The 18654-nt window shown below is 39.7% G+C and overlaps 1 long non-coding RNA gene across 1 annotated transcript; it reads right to left on the bottom strand.

The window, feature by feature from the left end:
- Positions 1–255: 255 nt before the first annotated feature.
- Positions 256–17330, bottom strand: LOC131361399 (uncharacterized). The gene is made up of 4 exons (XR_009206031.1): positions 17013–17330; positions 1583–1633; positions 700–815; positions 256–362 (listed from the first exon to the last, which is right to left on the bottom strand). It is a non-coding gene; the product is annotated as an uncharacterized LOC131361399 (long non-coding RNA).
- Between the last annotated feature and the right edge of the window lie 1324 nt (positions 17331–18654).

The raw sequence follows: 18654 nt of genomic DNA, 5'->3' as shown, positions 1-18654 counted from the left end.
TTCATCCAGCTTTATTCACCCCCTCATACTCAAAGACTCGCAAGCATGAACTAACCCTGCTCATGTTCTCTGTCTAGACCACACAGTGTCCTGACAAACTCGCCAAACCAAAGTTTAACTTTACCTAGCCAACAATATCACCAGATTCAATCTAATCCAAAAGCCAAAGTACAAATTTACATACATATCTCGGGTAGGAAATACTAGTACCTTTAGATAAACAGTTCCTCTGAGTGAAAAGACATTCTGGACAGCCGCAGCATCCTTCTCGCTTAACTTTGGCTTTCCTTTTAGACTCTTATTACTGGGTGAGGAAGATGGTTTCCGACGATTGGATTTCTGCTCTGGTGTTCGGCCTCAAGCTGTTTGATGAACGGGAAAACAGAATGGTTTAGTTCTAAAGACCATTACAAATGATGTATGTAGGGATTATTATCCGATTCAATATAGTCATTTTAATGGTAGATATTGTCTGAAAGGTTTACAGAAATCCAGATATAGATTTTAATGTCTAATGAGCAAGCCAGGGGAGACAGTAGGAAAGCAAAAAGAACAACCCCGAGCAAGATATGATGAGATGAACCAAATGCCAAAGAAAAACTCGATACTAGGTGTGCTGAAAAGCTGTTCAGTGTCTTAATGATCACAGCAGCAGCTCTTGGGTACAATGTGGGTGTAACACTGAAAATGTCCCAGTACCTTTAGAGTGAAAAGGGTTTCAGGAAGGTCACACCATCCTTTGCTCTTTCCCAAGCCTCTTCTTTTCTCCATGGTTTCTTTCTAGATTTTGACGACCGTCTGGAATTCTCCATAATCTGCTTAAAGTACAAGAAAACCAAAACATTACATTATTGAAGTTAAGGGAATTGTGCTATTTGACTGAATCTCTAAGCAATCCATTTTTTAAAATTTCCCCCTCGTCTAGTCACTGTCTAGCATTTTATTATCTAGCTTGGCTTTCATGTTTCATGTGATTTGTTGGACTTGAAATGGATAATGTTGGTTGCTTGGTCAAAGCAAAAAAAAAAAAAAAAGGTCATGGTGTCTGCTGATGCTAGGATCCAGACTGTTCCAAAAAGGCTCTCTGGGGGTTAAAGGTCAGGAGACAGTGGTAGATCTTGGAAGATAATCTGTGCTGCCTGTCTGCTGAAACCCTGTCTGAGGTGTTATTTTACCTTAGTCCATACATTCTGGTAATACATGACTCGACCTGTCCATGTGCTGTATGCCAACAGCGCTTGTCCTAGCTTCTGACAGTTTAGGTGTCATGGAAAAATTACATGAAGAAGACTAATGTGAAACATTTTTAAATACAGGAAGTCTTAATAGCTCCTCCGGTTTTGGGCTGCAAGCGTTTAGCTCAAAAAGTATTCAACATTTTTGGTCATTCCACTACATCATCCAAGTGTTAATATTGCTAGATTGTGTTGAATTTCCCTCAGCTGAACACACTGCAGCAAGTACACACAATATTAACCGAATACTGCTACATTATTTGGAATGAACAGAAACAAATACAGCTATGAATAGGAAGCATAGTATTCTTCTTACTATTTTAACAAGGCTTGCCAGAAAGACTCACATCAGATTGTATGGTTGAGTCCAGAGGTGTACATCAGAACCGGGATTCCACCTGACACACAAAACCAGGAAGTCGGTTGAACAGGAGAATGTTTCGTATTTGCAAATATCACAATAAGCATGTGGGATAAAAACAGAACACTTTTACTGACATGAACATGATGAATGCATTTACAACCCTCATTCACTCTTCCTCAGCACCTGCCTGGTTAGTCATCTTCTTCTTTCAGCTTTACCCTTCAGGGGTCGCCACAGCAAATCATCTCTCTCCACCTATCCCTATCTTCTGCATCCTCAACACTTGCACCCACTTATTACATCCATATACCTCCTCTTTGGTCTTCCTCTTTGCCCCCTCCTGGCAGCTCCATGTCCAATATTCTCCTACCAATATACTCACTCTCCCTCCTCTGGACATGTCCAAACCATCCTAATCTGGCCTCCCTAACTTTGTCCCCCAAATGTCCAACATGAGCCGTCCCTCTGATGTACTCGTTCTTAATCCTGTCCAACCTTGTCACTCCGAAAGAGAACCTCAACATCTTCAGCTCTGCTACCTCCAGCTCTGACTCCTGTGTTTAAATGAAGCTCTGAGTTTGTTCATAGTTTGGGAAACTTCATTTTGTGTGAAAATGTCACACAAAGGTACAAATGATTTTTAAAAGAAAATCCCACACATTTACACTATATTGCCAAAAGTATTCGCTCACCCATCCAAATAATCAGAATCAGGTGTTCCAATCACTTCCATGGCCACAGGTGTATAAAATCAAGCACCTAGGCATGCAGACTGTTTTTACAAACATTTGTGAAATAATGGGTCGCTCTCAGGAGCTCAGTGAATTCCAGCGTGGAACTGTGATAGGATGCCACCTGTGCAACAAATCCAGTCGTGAAATTTCCTCGCTCCTAAATATTCCACAGTCAACTGTCAGCTGTATTATAAGAACATGGAAGTGTTTGGGAACGACAGCAACTCAGCCACGAAGTGGTAGGCCACGTAAACTGACGGAGCGGGGTCAGCGGATGCTGAGGCGCATAGTGTGAAGAGGTCGCCAACTTTCTGCAGAGTCAATCGCTACAGACCTCCAAACTTCATGTGGCCTTCAGATTAGCTCAAGAACAGTGCGCAGAGAGCTTCATGGAATGGGTTTCCATGGCCGAGCAGCTGCATCCAAGCCATACATCACCAAGTGCAATGCAAAGCGTCGGATGCAGTGGTGTAAAGCACGCCGTCACTGGACTCTAGAGCAGTGGAGACGCGTTCTCTGGAGTGACGAATCGCGCTTCTCCATCTGGCAATCTGATGGACGAGTCTGGGTTTGGCGGTTGCCAGGAGAACGGTACTTGTCTGACTGCATTGTGCCAAGTGTAAAGTTTGGTGGAGGGGGGATTATGGTGTGGGGTTGTTTTTCAGGAGCTGGGCTTGGCCCCTTAGTTCCAGTGAAAGGAACTCTGAATGCTTCAGCATACCAAGACATTTTGGACAATTCCATGCTCCCAACTTTGTGGGAACAGTTTGGAGCTGGCCCCTTCCTCTTCCAGCATGACTGTGCACCAGTGTACAAAGCAAGGTCCATAAAGACATGGATGACAGAGTCTGGTGTGGATGAACTTGACTGGCCTGCACAGAGTCCTGACCTCAACCCGATAGAACACCTTTGGGATGAATTAGAGCGGAGACTGAGAGCCAGGCCTTCTCGTCCAACATCACTGTGTGACCTCACAAATGCACTTCTGGAAGAATGGTCAAAAATTCCCATAAACACACTCCTAAACCTTGTGGACAGCCTTCCCAGAAGAGTTGAAGCTGTTATAGCTGCAAAGGGTGGACCGACGTCATATTGAACCCTATGGATTAGGAATGGGATGTCACTTAAATTCATATGCGAGTCAAGGCAGGTGAGCGAATACTTTTGGCAATATAGTGTATATTAAAACAAAACAAACAACTCTTCTGGATTAAGCCATGACCACTTGGGGTTAAGTCAAGTCAAACTTCTTTATTTATAGAGCATTATTTATTTAACAAAACAGAAGTTGACCCAAAGTGCTTTACAGTAGGAAATCTAGTATCTAGTGTCAACAACAACAACAACATGGAATGAATCAAAAGCTAAAGAATAAAAATAAGTCTAAAAATTACCTTAAAAAACACACAATTTTAAAAATCTGAATACTGTATTTAGGTTCAATCTAAATATGAGTTGATACAGTTGATTGTGTTACAAAAATGTCCAATTTTTAACTGTTATTTATATTTATATATAAACATTTGAAGGTCATTTATATGTGCCTTGTTTAATCATCATTAAAAGCAACCCAGCAATGAGTTACACATGCACTCATAAGACACACAAATGCTCAGTCATCCAAGCCAACTGTAAAATCCCTCCATTATTTCATCCCATGCTTCAATCCATCTTCATCTCAGTATATTCCTCAAGTTTCCCAATACTGTATTATCACAGACAAGTTAATAGACAACAGGCTGTTGAACAGTGAGCAGCAGCCAAAATGACAGAGTCAGACAGTGAATAGTTCCAGAGCTGTTTAACCACTAACACCAGTCAAGTATTTGATTTGAACCCGTCAGATGCGTTTGAACTGAACAAAGGGAATAATTATAATCAGCGTTCTTTACTATGGATCTATGGATCAATTCATAGTTAAGACAACAGTCTGTATTAAATAAGGGAAAAGGAAACACAAAGGAGCCTGTGACGGTCTTTAATAAGTGGCATTTTTCGTGAGCGACCTCCTCCCCATTAGAAAGTCAATCAGTAGTTAGACATGCAGACGAGCAGCAGGGCCTCGTGCTGTGTGACCCCTGTGCTTGACCCTGCTTCTCTTTGAACATCCCAAAGGCTGCAATGCCGCTCTTTGATGCCTGTCCAGCCTTCGTGACCAAACCCGTGTTGAGTTTTAAGGACGTAAATAATAGAAAGCACTTTTGGGTTAAAAACAACAACAACAGAAAAAAAAAAAAATCATTGGATGCTTCAGCATACCACAGAATTATTTAGAGAGCGTATGTAAATACGTCTTACGATCATAGAGGAATGCTTGCGATTTCCTCCCGGAGGCCCTAACTGGTCATTTGGTGCGCAGATAGTAGCAGACCGCTCTACACAGACAGCTATAACCATGGTCTGGACTTTGCTTGTGAACCTTGAAGAGAGAAAACACCCTTTCAAAGCACATAGTTGTGGTCAGCCTTGAGCCCAGACAGGACATATAGAGCAGAATCTAATGCTGTTATGGCAGCGGTTTAAAACGGCGCCGGAGCCACCGCAGGAACAGCACCGAGTTCACAGAGAACATGGTGCACACATGACACATGGGGCTTTTAGTAGGTGCCATGTTGTGTCACAGACTCTTTAGTTAGTCTTATAAACATGGACCGGCTTGTAGATCAACTGTCAGGAGAAACACAAAGTTCTATGCTTTCTGAAAATAAGCTATGGACATAAATACATTATTTAGTGTGGTTCTTTAATGTCGGAAAAACTAACAGAACATTCGTGAGTAACATTACTGTCAATAAAATGGCACAAGGAAAACATGTATTTGAAAAAAACAAATCAAATGTTGCTGTAGCTCGTAAACAGGCAAATGTCCTATAACATACCGTGACACTTCTACTTTAAAAAAAAAAAATATATATATCTCTCAGAAATAATTTAGAAATATTTAAATGAAGGAGTTGCAAACTGGTCTTAGGGGAATGTACCTAATGCATGCTCAAAAAATTTCCCTAGAAATCGCCAAATTATATCATAAAATCATTTTGTGTATTTATTGAATCATCATGAATCATCAGAACAGACACTTTTTTTCAAGAAATATTTCCATATTTACTAAATACTACAATTTCGATCAAGAATACAGACGATAAGGAAGAAGTGGAGAACAAAGCGGTGTGAGCTAATATGACAAATTATCCATGATGCACATACAAAGCCATTTATACTGTAAAAAATGGCAAAAGACATAGTTTGAATACCAGCATAGAGACACTAACACAAGTCTCCACACATAAGCGGAAAGTCTGGATCCCCTTTAAAGCTCTCTTTCCATCCCAAATAGCTAGCCAGCTAGTTTACTGCTAGCAAAGCTCACGTATTTCACAAGGTATCGCATTCTTGATTTGCCTCATGGCATTCTTAATTATTTATTTAACAGCAGTCAAAACTGTTAAAATATACTACTAGAGCATCATAGCAACACAGCAAGTGGAAAAGATCCGTAGCTAAAAGGGTCGATCTTTCACATCACTCTGTAACGAATTTGCATATCAGCTGTGATTGGTTGACTAGTTTGAGCCTATTTGTGAGGTCACAAAATGAGCTGAATTATAATGATAATATAATTTATCATATTCTTTTCTTGGTACTTATGAATTCTCCGTTCCAAACATCACTTTATCTGGAATCTGCCACCCTACAGGACTCTAAGCAAACATATTTTACACAAAAATCCCTAAGGGTGCACAAACTAGTACACCATAAACATGTGGGAGACGGTAAATGCGATTATCATGTCATAGCCACCACAAAATCCATCTCAAATAGCAGGACAAAATTCTCCAGATTCACTCAGGAGCAGAGAGATTTTTTTTTTTTTTTTGTGGTTCTATAATGTCGGGCTATTGTTAGAACTGACCACATACCATTGTTACATGATCAACAGACAGAGCGTGACCACAGTCTTATGATATAATATAGTGGATATGAGATAGAAGCCTCTTGCCAAAAGGCTATCATACAAAATACTGTAATGTCGTATGGGAATGTGGATTTTTTACCCCCATAAATTGCTTATTTTTTTCTGTGATAGATGCATTTTTCTCTTGTCAAGCTTCAGGGACAGTCTGGCTGGAGCCTTACTGTTGCAATCTGAGCTTTTGGGATTTCAGGGTGATTATGCTCATATATGCAGAGATGTTGTTTGGGGACATGATTATAAGACTTCTACCTGGTACTTGTTCAGGAATTGCAGAAATTTCAGGGTGTGTTTTAGAAGGAAGTGTCTGAATGATGATTTTTTTTTTTGGGGGGGGGGTCATTTACATAGATACTGAGCCACAAAGAAGACACCAGCTCAAGACATCGCCATTTTCAGTTTTCAGTATCTCTTTGCAAAGTCTTGCCAAATCTCTACTTGAATATGTTCTGAGCTTTGTTTATCTTGGGTGACCTTTTCTTTCTTTCTTTTTCACTGTGACTACTCTTTGATTTGTCCTCTGTACTGTGTTTGGATTATCCTCTAGATGACATGTTGACCCTTGCCTGCTGTATTGCTTTGGATTTTGGTACTGTCAGTAAACCCTTCTTGAATCTCCAGAATCCAGGATACAACTACTTCCTAGAGTCGTAGCTAGCTAATAGCATGCCAGATAATAAGGAAACTTGTTAAATGTCAAAAATCATATTAAAAAATCACTAAGCATAAATTAACACACTCTGCTAAAGCCTGACAGAGAGCACATGCACACCAACAGTCTCCTTTGGTTATTGTTGCAGAACCAATAGCACCCAGGTAACAAGGATTTAGCATTTGGTAAAAAAAATCATTAATGTTCTATTAAAAACACTGATCTATATCTGATTTGAAATATATCTAATGTTGTAACACCTACAGGCCAAATAATACCTAACCATGCAGTAGATTTCAGTCCAATGTGAACAACATGGTGACACTGAACTAATCTGATAAGTAGGATGATTTCGTGTGTTTACATTTTTCTTTCTTTCATTAAGCTTTGAGAAGCTGTACTAATCATGTAATAATGGACAGATTACAAAATGTGCTGGATAACAGTAGAAAAAAAATAGAGAGAGAGAGAGAGAGAGAATATGAGAGGATTATAAGAGAGTGATTATTTATAGGTGATATAACAAAAGTAAAAGCAGGAACTAATTGCTTTATCACTAATCATAAAATATAACTACAAATATATAAAAAGAATGACATTTATTGCTACTTTTTATTAAGAATTTTTATTCATTGGCTAATTGCTGTAATAAAAGAGAAATATCACACTCCAGGGGTGCTGTTATAGGAAAACAATCAGCTAATACATACAGATTTATACAGATTTAGCATAGGTATCGAACCCAAAAAAATCATCATCACCTTGTTTCCTAGTTCCTCACACTTTACTTTAAGTCATATTGCAAGCTTGGCTCTTGCTGTCTGAGGGCATCTAAAATCATTGTATTTTAACAGCAGGAAACACCAAAAAAGAACTATGAAATGGGTTTTTATTTTTTGTTCAGTTTTGGAAAGAAAACACAGTGTACCAGTGTCTCGTGTTAACAGATAGAAGTGATTATGATGTGTACACACAGTGTTCTGCTTTACTTTCTAAAAACATCCGAAGCCGAACAACATGTGCCTTCACACAAAGCGCCAACGAAAGAGAAACGAAAGCAGCAAGGGAGATGTGTTTTTTACGAACACTACTTTAATTCAGTGCTGATTCTAATTAGGAGGCCTTATGCATCATAGGATAAGCATGGAAGCTGAGAGAGAGAGAGAGAGAGAGAGAGAGAGAGAGAGAGACTACAGATGGGTGGAGGAGGGTGGGAGAACTGGAGAGGAGAAAAATAAAAGCCACTCATATGTCTTACAGTGCCATGTATACTGAATACAAATCAGAGAGGAGGGCCTTTTTAGCCAGGCGTAGTGTTCTCATTTCCAATGCAAGAACTGTAGAGCAATCAGAAGTCCCAGCGGATGAAAGCATGACCGCAATATCTGCTAATGCCACATTTGCAAATCCTCAAGTCCAGACAGAGAGAGAAATGAGAAGAGAGAGAGAAAAACCGAGAACGAGAGACAGAGAAAGAGAGAGCTCTGGAAGAAAGGAGAAAAAGAGAAGCTGAGTGTGAGAAAGAGAAATGTATGATTGATATTTGTATATATACATATATATATATACATATATATATATATATATATATATATATATATAGAGAGAGAGAGAGAGAGAGAGAGAGAGAGAGATATGTATAGAGTGCAATGTTTGGATGTATGACAGAGAAGGAGATGAAGAGAAGGAAAGAAAGAAAGGGAGGGGTGGTGTGATGCTCTGTTTGGCAAGGTATAAAAAAAAAAAAAAAGAGTATTCGCTTGCGAGAGCTCAGCATGAGCTGCTTTGTAGTGCCTGCGCTGATGGAAGGCGAGCCTGGGCCAGGATTAGGCTCTTTTCATCATCCAGTCCCATCTGGTATCAAGACTCTGTTTGTTAGGGCTTCGGTTCTTTAATGTCTCGGCTTGGATTTCACAACGATTCATTCCTATTACAGCTGTGGGGAAAATGTAGCTATCCCCCCCTTTACCAGTGCACACAGTATGATAAAACCACAGAAGATCATGACAGAAAGCATAAGGTGAAGCAGTTTAGTACCAGGCTTCATTCTAAGCAACTGTAATTAAGAACGATAAGGGATAAGGCATAAAAGATGGATTATCTCCTGCTTGTCTGTGGGGGTTTTTTGCCTCTTGTTAATCTGTCACTATATAATATATCTTAAACACATCGTCCATGCGTGTCGTGCTGGATTTCCGTAATTCTTTAACATACACATAAATGAAAAGAAAAGTGGTGTAAGGTGCATGGTGTAAGTGCAAGATGTTGGCCCTCATGAGCCACCGGGAATAATTCACCTTGGCGTAGATTTTCTGTACTTATGAGCACTATTCCCTTAACTGGTGCTTTGATGATTGTGGTGAAAAGCACATGCTTGGAAAATCTCCGCTTAAGTGCTCAGCTGAGAGGAAGAGATGGTGACAGAAGACAGCAGCATATGAGTTACGTTATTTCCATACTCATCAAACCATTCAGTGAGCCTTTGTGTGCTGTGGATGGGGAGCTGGGCCATTTGGAGAGAAATGATTCATCATAGGCTAATCTGTCAGAATAGTTTCATATTGAATGGCCTTGAAGCTTCTCTTTAAGAGGATAAACGGACCCAAAGCATGTCAGCAAAATGTCTCCTACAAGATGGAGACAATGCTTTTTCTATTAATTTGTCAGAGCAGATAGCACAGGAAAGATATTCTCTCTTAAGTTAATTAGCCTTTAGTTGTCTTTAGGATTTCCCTGAAATTACAAAGACAATGCAGTGAACAATACTGAAAGTCTCTCTCACCCAAACCTGTACATCGTTATGCTTTAAATCACCCAAACTTGATAGTCCGTATTTATAATTTTATGTATAAAAACAGAACCATATTGTATTATGTTGCTTTCCTAGTTTCCCATAATATTTTGTCACAGACTTGCATGGAAATTGCGTTGAGCAAAAAAGTGATTCCAGTTGTCCGAAATGGCTGCCCCCACTTGGCTACACAATAAAGCTTTGTTCATTTTTATAGATTACAGTAAGTCACACTGTGTCCTCAACCACATCAGCGAGTCTGCACAGTATTACTGAGGAACTGGATGCGATTTGAGGCAAATGTTTATGGAAGAGGGTTTTTTTGGGGGGGGGGAATGTAATGTGTTGGACAGGGCACTGTGCGAGCAACACAACAGACCCATGGTAAGTATGATGATGCTGAGATTCTGTTTGTTGGCATCGCACAAGAACAACCTCTTTTTCGGCGTCATCGCTCAGGGTCAGTGCAGATTTCTAAAGACTAAAAAAAGGACAGTAAAGCAGTCATTCATTCATTTTCAGGAATCCAGGTCAGGGTTGCAAATAAGATTCAATCGAGTCAAATCAGCCCTTGTACTATGTGACAGACATCTATTAATCATACATTTGATAGATTCAATCCAAAGCTTAAGTAGCAAACTTGTGGGGGGAATCTGTGAGATTGCAACCAGGAAGGATAATACTGTGTGTGTGTATATCAAGAGGTAAATAAATTGTTGGTATTGAGTAATAATGAGGTTTAACATGCATTGTGCATACTCCATCATAGATAAAGATTTATGTATTGAAGATATACTGAAGCCAGCAATGGACAATGGATAGGAACCCAGATAGAAGACCATTGTCCAAAGCTTGTTATTGTTTTGTTGTGTCCATGAATATACACTATATGCCCAAAGGTTTTTTTTCGAGACCTGAACATTGCCTGTGCTTGGCTGTTATAATTATTTCCAATCTTCTAGGAAGGCTTTCCACTAGATGTTGAAAGTGTGGCTGTGGGAATTCCTGCTAATTAAGCTAGCTTTATTGAGATCATTAGTAAAGGCTTTAGGGTGCAGTAATTCATCCCAAATGTATTCAGTAGGGTTGAGGTGAGGGGTTTGTGTTGATTATTTGAATTCTTCTACTCCAAATCTTTTTTTTTCTTGCTTTGTGCCCAGGTGCATTGTCATTTAAGAACAGGTTTGATTCCCTTGGTTCCAGTGATGGGGAATTTGTAATGCTACTTTATGCAAAGGCATACACTGGGAACAGTTTGAAGAAAGCCCATATGTGGGCTTAATGGTCAGATTTATATTTTCACTCTCATTCCATGGTGGTATGGGGGCCAGATGATAGTAAAGGATGATGCTCTGGTTCTTTTAGTACTTAAGAATCTCTTCACTCTCTGAGTTGTAACAAAGAAGATGTGCAGAAACCCAGATGGATCCCTAATTATCAAGCCAGAAAAGCTCCCCGACACGACACACAATGAACAACCCTTGAGAGGAACCAGACTCAAGCCGGGAAGCTATTGTCTTCTGGGTGACATCGGATAGCGAGGTTATAAAGCTCTTCAATTACAGGATACATTTGTAGAAGAGTAATAACAAACAGTACCACGTTTGTTGATCTGATCTATGCACTGGATCAGATGTGATCTAGGTAAAACACGCCAGTGTTATGGCTCCTTTCAATGAAACCGAATATCGTTAAGGTTAAGAATACATTCTAAGACTAGCTGGGATGCACATTAGGCCTTCAAACTGTGACTCCATCTCAGCAGTGTTGATTTGGCTGTGTATACACGTACAAATCATGTGCCAAAGGATGAGCTCTGACATTTCGGCGGAGTTGCACGAGCGATTGTAATGTTGCCGAGGGAGTGACAGCCGAGGATGGCTGAATCTGCCTTAAGCACACATGACAGACAGGCGGCGAATTAACACTGACAGTAATACGCAGGTAAAAGAGGATCTGACAAACAAAATGTTCTAGTTATTGTCACAAATGACTCGTGTGGGCGCTTTTTATGTCAAAACGACAAGTGCTGGTGCTGTGAGGGCTCTCACGAGTGCTCCAGCATGTGAATATTCTTACATTACCTTTAATAGGATGTTCATGAAAGTCAGTATATTCAAAATAGACAGCAAAAATGCAAAAAATAATAAAAGAAAAAGCTGAGTTTCACACATGTAGTGAGGAATTTATACTGAAATTATTTAAGTGATATTTAGAAATCTGTCCAATATATATGGTGGAGTTTATTTGAGTTATGCACAATAAATAATAATAGGATGTTCTGGACCAAGTGCTATATAATGCTCTGTATTTTATAAGCGCTATTCATATGGTTGCTATATAATGGAACTGTTATTAAATTCAACCACACAGTGAGTTGCAGTGATTAATGTGATAATTAAAGGTACTATGGCTACTTAGGTACTCGGTGCTTGCTACATTCTCATGCATACATTATATTGGATGGATAATTCTAGAAGGTGTTTAATTATTATATCCATAGTTTCTGTAAATGTCATTTTTCGAATGGATTTAAAACCCCAGCATATATTTTTCACTTAATATGAGGCTAATAAATGTTTTGTTTGTTAGCTTGTCAAATATGAAAAGCCACTCTATGTACCCTTATGATAAGAGTGGCCTTGTAAAGTGTTCATTAATCTTGTAAGAGCTCTTCACATCCAAGCCTGAGAATGTACTTCACAGCTTGCGGAGTCAAAAGGCTCGTCTTTATTGGCCATTGTGTGTCTGGAGTGTCTGTACTGTCGCACAAACAAGACTGACAAGGCTTAAAATTATAGCTAATAAGCGAGTTAGCTGGTTAATGCGAATACAGAGACTGATGAGAATACGAATTCCAAGGAAGGGGACTCTGTGGTAGTCATTATAATTTTCTGAGAGGTTCGTGACCTTGATAGAAAGTCTAGCAGGTCAATGGACAACATTTGATAACGTCTTATGTCACGCTCTCTGAAATAATGGTAACAAACCTGTATTTTTCCTTGTAATACTATCAAAGTTACATCTTTTGTACTGTTAATATGATTCATGTACCTGAGAGGAGTGGGAATGTGACTATAGCTTACTTAAAAATATATAAACTGAATAATTGGACCATACACACATGTATTTAATGCTATAGACTCTGAAGAAAAACATACATACTGCAGGTATAAATAATGTACCCGTGTTAAAGGTACCACCCTAGCAACAAGGCAAACTACATTTTGTACTTTTATTTCAGAGAGTAGACACTGATCTGATAAAGGAAATCTATCACAAAGAGAATGAATCATTTCATAAAAGTCTGCAAGGGGAACTTTTTTCATGATAAATGAATGAATAAGTCTGGTGAATGCGGCTAATAAAAGACCAGGTATCTTTTGTCAGGCAGAAATACCAATCCTTGACTGGACTCCGTGGAAGACAGGGCGATTAGATGGAGTGCCACGGGGTGGGTGAAGGGATAAAAGATGGACAGAGAAACAAAGGGATGAACCTGTCCACTTGTCAGATGCTCATGTTCGATTGTCAGGTTTTGTGGTCTTCGATATGTCCATGCTTTTACTGTACCTATCAGGGTGTAGTAAGCCTACATCCTGTACTGACAGGAATTCCCAGGATAAATGGGTTTATGCAAAATATCAATTATATGAAAACTCTGAACAATCCCAGTGGCAACTCAATAGCCTGTCTGCATCCAATTTACAGAGGTGAAAAAACCCCCGCATTGCCTAGAGTAAGAACACGCTTTCCATGGTTGATGTGAAGGACAACATCTAGCCATGAAAAGCAACGTTGCAGCTTCTTTTTCACTCGGTGAGATGAGAAATAAATTGAGAGGCACTGGAAGGCAGAGTCTGAGACGGACAGAGGAAGCTTGACACATCGCATGTTTTCAAGGATCAGCACCCGGGTCAGCTGTCACAAACAAGCTCTTTCAAAGAAAAAAAATAAAAATAAAAAATAAAGTGCAGATTTTAGGCGGATAAAAGCACAACAAATTCTCCGTATGATTGTGAACTTTAATCATTTAGAACTTTTCATATGACTTGAGACTGTGATGATGACCATGATGTTGTCCTACTTTAAGTAACGTATTTGCTTTATATCTGAAGCATGTTATGCTGCGGACGGGGAATCCCAGACATGGTGAGAGGTTTAAAAAGATCACTGAGCGTCTCTGGAGTTGTGCATGTGTGTGGTCAAGAGGAGACTGTAAATAACTGAAGAAAGTCCCAGTGGGGAGTGGCAGAGGTCACATTTGTCATGGTGGTCAACCTGAAGCAGTAAAGCATCTTTTACCGTCATCGTCACTCAGCGAATATGCCAAAAAGATGTAAAAATGTACCAGAATCACATCTTTCACATGGAGGCAAATGAAATGATTTTGAATAAGCAAAAATGTCCCTTTAGTGCTATATATGCGTGATTTGATCTTCATGGTTCTTTTCAATTTGCATTGTGCCTAAGATACTAATTTATGTAAACTATATTTTACACACACACACACACACTTTCCATTTTTCAGATCTGCACATGCCGAGCATTCTCTACATGCTCCAAGACTGCCCCTTCTGCAAGTCAATAGTCTAGCAATCACAGTCCTATAATAGCAATAGCCCTGGGGTGATTGTCTAATTCAGTCTCAATCACACTGTCTGAATGGTCACACCATCTCAATCTGGCTGATGTGATAGCACGACCAGACAAGAGATAATACTGGGAAATTGGATCAGCAGACTTGTGAAAGAGCCAACACACTGTTTTACGCCAAGGCATGCAATTCCACTGTTGAAATTCCCAGACTTAAATCTGAACTGTTCGGAAATTGCTTGTCCCATGACTTTTCTGATAGGTTTGACCTTCAAATATAGATATAGTTTCTGGTTTCAGGAAAGAGAGGCTTTTAGAATGAAAAAGCCAAGTCATAATCAGTCACAAAAGTATGCATTGGGATGCATTTGGAAAAACATTATACTAGGCTCAGGAGCTGTTTCAGTAACAGTTTCATACTGGGCTTATTAAAAAAAAAAACGGCCAGATACTAATATCCAATACCACTTAACAGTCTAGTGTACTTTGTGGCCTAAGTGGTATTTAAATACAGTCTTTAACAGTCCACAGTGCACACAGAGAAGTATCAGCATGTGTCATCAACCCTTTTCACCAGTACGCTGATGTTTTATTCCAGTATAAATCAGTATAAACACATGGATTATTTTATCATCAGAAGTCTGGACTCTGTTGGTTTTCAGGGTAAGATTCAGTGTTTTTCCCTCTGTTGGCTAACTTTACAGAGATTTTTACTGATTCAAGATAAAATTTAAGATGCTTGTGAACAAGCACTTGGGGCATCGCAGAGAGCAGAAATGGGTTTGATATCATTTACTTTGAAGATTTGTGTGGGGAAAAACTTACATTTTTTTGGGAAATTCTCTATGAATACATTGCTCCAGAAGGCTAGATAAAAGCAGAAATATTTATAAAAAACTACGAATTTTTAAAGCACTATGTGTCTACTATCTTATGAACTTCATATTAATCACCAGTGTAGAGTGTGACATGACAAAGACATTCAATGAACACTAACACAACAAAACAGGCACAAATTATTATTATTTAATTAAAAGGTAAAAATAAGCTCAAGTTGAATGAATTGCATGCAAAAGTATTCACAACAAACTGAGAAGTGGTTAGATGTAAGGGCAGAGCACTTCACTAGCACGAGAACTGAACCCTGATGAGACACAAGTGCTTCCAGGGGTCTAATTTACTCACATTACATTTCTGGTATTTGGCAGACACCCTTAATTAGAGTGACTTACAATTTATTTCATTTTATGCAAGTGAGGGTTAAGGGCCTTGCTCAGGGGCCCAGCAGTGGTAGCTTGGTGGATCCAGGATTCACAACCTTCCAATCAGTAGGCCTACACCTTAACCACTAAGCTAGCACATCCCCTTTACTTGAGTCAAGCTTTCAATATCCAACTCAGCATGAGAAGTACATTGCTAGCAACACACTGGAACAATCAATACCGGAGCAAACACTAGGCTAGAAAAAAATATCTCCTGTGTCAGTTGAGTAAACGTAACAGTGAACTATTATATACAGTAAGTTATCTTGAAAATACTTATAGTTGAAGTGAAGAACTTTTCCAAAGTAGCACAGCTAGCTAATATACTGCATTTCAAATCCAGCAGTGACATTTAAAAAAGAACATATAAATAAAGTAAATAAATAAATCATCCTATGATATATCTTCTCATCTTCATACTATTATGCACATTGTTGATTTCTGTATTGATATTAAAACCAAAAACCTACCTATGTCATTTCCTTTCTTCATGTTATGAATTTCTCTTTTACGTATCAAACACATTTCGTATCTCTAAAACAAATCTAACGATGCGATTATGGCTTCGACCTGACCATCGATCATGTTAAAACTAACAAAGAGGTTTTCAAAACAAGGCCAGTATCCAATATCTAATCTGCGTGATATCCAACCAAGAGTCAATAAAAGTGGATTTTGCATGCTGACAATATGCATTTTAGCCAAATGTTTGAAGAGTCCACCACTGGGGGTCAGTTTTCTCACTGGCTTCCCACCGAGACCCCATGATGATGAAGCTTGAGGAACAGAGGGGAAGAAGGAGGGGATGTAAAAGAGTTTCTCTGTGAATGAATGAAGATTTTAATCGTCTTATGTGAAGGCCCTTTATCAGATTCTTATAAAATATTTTCTGTGATTCGGTCCGAAAGGATCTCAGTTGGAGAGGGGAAGAGTATATGGCTACCTGTGGTGCTAGACGGAAAAAAGTGGGGTTTCCTTTCCAGTGAATCCATTGCTAAACGATGGCTACAGTCGTCCAAAGGCATTTCACCGCTGCTTATTGTAATCCAATTCAACAGGGGAGGAAAAGAGAAAATGCAGAATTTGCCACAGAAATAAAAGGCCCTTTTTTCTTTTTTGGTAGCGTTAATGTATTAGCATGTTTAGTGCCAGTATTAGCTTGTTGTTAGCAGGTTTGTTATTTTTCCCATTATATACCATTATGTTTGATGTTCTTCAGACATTTTTGCTCTTATAACCACCTGCTAGAGCTTCATGATTTCTAATCTTGTTAACAGTAATCTTGTTATCAAATTTCCGCATTTTCATGTCATGTTTCTCAGCGATAACCAACAATGGCGGGCTGCAAAGATGGCAAAGATAATCGATGACATTCAGACCAGTCAACATTAAGGCGACCCCCTACCTGTCCCCGTCTTGTTTCTTCCTCCGCCTTGTTTCCATACCGAAACGGATCGTGTCAGTCAGTTAGCCGTCCCACTCCTGCAGCCGATGATGATCCGTAGGTGGTCTTGGACCAGGGCGTCGTCCTTGGCATTGTGTGTATCTGGAAAACGCATGTCCCCCCCAATACTTGCGCTCACGCTGCAGTTTAAGCAGCCGTCATCCGATTGGACAGTCTAGAGCAAGTCTTCATCAGCCGAACATCCCTGTTGTCATGACAACTTGCCAATATGCCTGCCATCCAAACACGGGCGACTATAGAATGCTTGACTTTTTTTAAGACTACGGATTACACCTTTTTACAAGATGATAGCTCATTCTGTGCGTAGCCCTCTTGTCTTGTTCTATGCTAACCTGAACACTCTGCGAGTAGCATTGAGGCAACCTTAGCAACCGTGCTGGGCTGTAGCCATCTGCTGTTTTCCATCTTATTCGCTCCAGTTCATCGCATCACAGGATGGAAAATCGGCTTAAAATGACACATATCATGACAGTTATGCTTTATACTCATGGGGAGAAAAACAGAAGCTACATTTTTTTAACAGTAATCCTATTCCTTCTGAAAGACTGCATGCATAATCGTGATTGCGAGTGGCTAGCAGTTTTGGCTAAGTTTGCTCTGGTTGATTAGCCGATTGGGACAAACTATCACCAATCTTATCATACTATTGTTCATGTCAGTTCATCTGAACGCAATTGAAACTTAGATCAAGAAACTACTAAAAAGTACCGTGTACTCATTCCTTGGTTCTGACTCGGTTCCAGGACAAAACAATAACTGAGACATGAAAAGAAAAAAAAAAACAAGTGAAGTGAGAAAGGGGGGGAACAAAAAGCAGGAGCAAGAAGAAGAAAGGGAAAGAATTATCTCTGTGTCAGGCATGTTCTCCCGTTGTGAACAGATGTACGCTTCCACACAGAGACTCCCGCTGTGTACCGAGCTGGCCCCATGGTGGGTGTTAGTGGCAGCCGTTTCCATACTCTGTTTCCCCAGGACTCCTGATGCTCTAACCCCAGCCGCTGCAGCCCTCTCTGCCACCAACCCCCTCCCCCCGAGAGGCCTCAAAGCGGCCTGGGATGCTGAGCCCAGTCCCTAGCCTTTTAATGCTAATCCTCGGGTATTGTCCTTCCCTGGCACCCTACCTGGTGCTGTAGAGAGCGGCGAGACTGCAGGGTGTCCACGGGGCATCAATGATAGCGAGTGATGAATGTGAAGAGAAACCATGCTGAAGTCTGGAAGACCCCCAGGGTCTGATGTTAGAGGCCCTGGTCAAAAATTGTGGTGAAAAAAAGAAAAAGAAAACAAAAGGTGTTGTTCTCTGAAGTACAAACTTGTGTATCTTGATAAATCCTGCCAACAATGGCAATTTTCTGTTTGGGAAAATTGTCTCATTGAATACAATAAACTATATATACACGTGGTAATGCAATGACACCATGATCAGTCCCATAATCCAGAATGACTGGAATTGTTCAACATCAAATCAGTCCTCAGTCAAATTAGTGAGTGTGGTTGGATTTTCTCCTATTTAATTACAAATCAAGTCATGAAAAAGGTACAAATGTCAACCCAAACCATAACTTTATCCATTGTACCTTTTCTT

The sequence above is a fragment of the Hemibagrus wyckioides genome, linkage group LG11 (genome assembly GCF_019097595.1).
Source record: "Hemibagrus wyckioides isolate EC202008001 linkage group LG11, SWU_Hwy_1.0, whole genome shotgun sequence".
Lineage (NCBI taxonomy): Eukaryota > Metazoa > Chordata > Actinopteri > Siluriformes > Bagridae > Hemibagrus > Hemibagrus wyckioides.
Note: the sequence above shows the minus strand (reverse complement) of the source record. Positions and strands in the feature narration are given on the sequence as shown.